This window comes from Oncorhynchus tshawytscha, linkage group LG13 (genome assembly GCF_018296145.1).
Source record: "Oncorhynchus tshawytscha isolate Ot180627B linkage group LG13, Otsh_v2.0, whole genome shotgun sequence".
In the NCBI taxonomy this organism is placed as follows: Eukaryota; Metazoa; Chordata; class Actinopteri; order Salmoniformes; family Salmonidae; genus Oncorhynchus; species Oncorhynchus tshawytscha.
The window spans coordinates 85,710,538-85,712,336 of NC_056441.1; positions in this window are offsets into that span (position 1 = coordinate 85,710,538).

Genomic DNA, 1,799 nt, shown 5'->3' on the forward strand with positions numbered 1-1,799 from the left:
GTCCTGTACTCCCTTTTCACCCATGACTGTGTGGCCACGCACGCCTCCAAATCAATGATGGGTAGCAGGTGTGTGTAATGATGGGTAGCAGGTGTGTGTAATGATGGGGAGCAGGTGCATGTAGTGATGGGGAACAGGTGTGTTAACGATGGGGAGCAGGTGTGTGTAATGATGGGATTTGGTGCATGTAATGATGGGGAACAGGTGTGTGTAATGATGGGGAGCAGGTGTGGGTAATAATGGGTAGCAGGTGTGTGTAATGATGGGGAGCAGGTGTGTGTAATGATGAGGAGCAGGTGTGTGTAATGATGGGGAGCAGGTGTGTGTAATGATGGGGGCAGGTGTGTGTAATGAGGGGGAGCAGGTGTGTAATGATGGGATTTGGTGCATGTAATGATGGGGAGCAGGTGTGTGTAATGATGGGGAGAAGGTGTGTGTAGTGATGGGGAACAGGTGTGTTAACGATGGGGAGCAGGTGTGTGTAATGATGGGGAGCAGGTGTGTGTAATGATGGGGAGCAGGTGTGTGTAATGATGGTGCCAGGACTGGTAGTCAGTTGTCCGGCGACTTCGAGCGCTGGAGAGAGGCATTGGGAGTAGGCTTGACAACTGGTCACTCTAATAATGTTTACATACTGTTTTCCCCACTTCATAGGTTTAACTGTATTCCAGCCAAGGCTCATCTTTTATAACTACTGTCTATACACACCATCCTATATAACTACTGTCTATACACACCATCCTATATAACTAATGTCTATACATCATCCTATATAACTACTGTCTATACACACCATCCTATATGACTACTGTCTATACACACCATCCTATATAACTACTGTCTATACACACCATCCTATATAACTACTGTCTATACACACCATCCTATATGACTACTGTCTATACACACCATCCTATATAACTACTGTCTATACACACCATCCTATATAACTACTGTCTATACACACCATCTGATATAACTACTGTCTATACACACCATCCTATATAACTACTGTCTATACACACCATCCTATATAACTACTGTCTATACACACCATCCTATATAACTACTGTCTATACTGTCTATACACACCATCCTATATGACTACTGTCTATACACACCATCTTATATAACTACTGTCTATACACCCCATCCTATATAACTACTGTCTATACACACCATCCTATATAACTACTGTCTATACACACCATCCTATATACCACCAGTTTTTTTTGGAATTGTTAGTTAGATTACTTTCTCGTTATTACTGCATTGTCGGAACTAGAAGCACAAGCATTTCGCTACACTCGCATTAACATCTGCTAACCATGTGTATGTGACAAATAAAATTTGATTTGATTTGATTTGATTTGATTTCTATATAACTACTGTCTATACACACCATCCTATATAACTACTGTCTATACTGTCTATACACACCATTCTATATGACTACTGTCTATACACACCATCTTATATAACTACTGTCTATACACCCCATCCTATATAACTACTGTCTATACACACCATCCTATATAACTACTGTCTATACACACCATCCTATATAACTACTGTCTATACACACCATCCTATATAACTACTGTCTATACTGTCTATACACACCATCCTATATAACTACTGTCTATACACACCATCCTGTATAACTACTGTCTATACTGGCTATACACACCATCCTATATAACTGCTGTCTATACACACCATCCTATATAACTACTGTCTATACACACCATCCGATATAACTACTGTCTATACACACCATCCTATATAACTACTGTCTA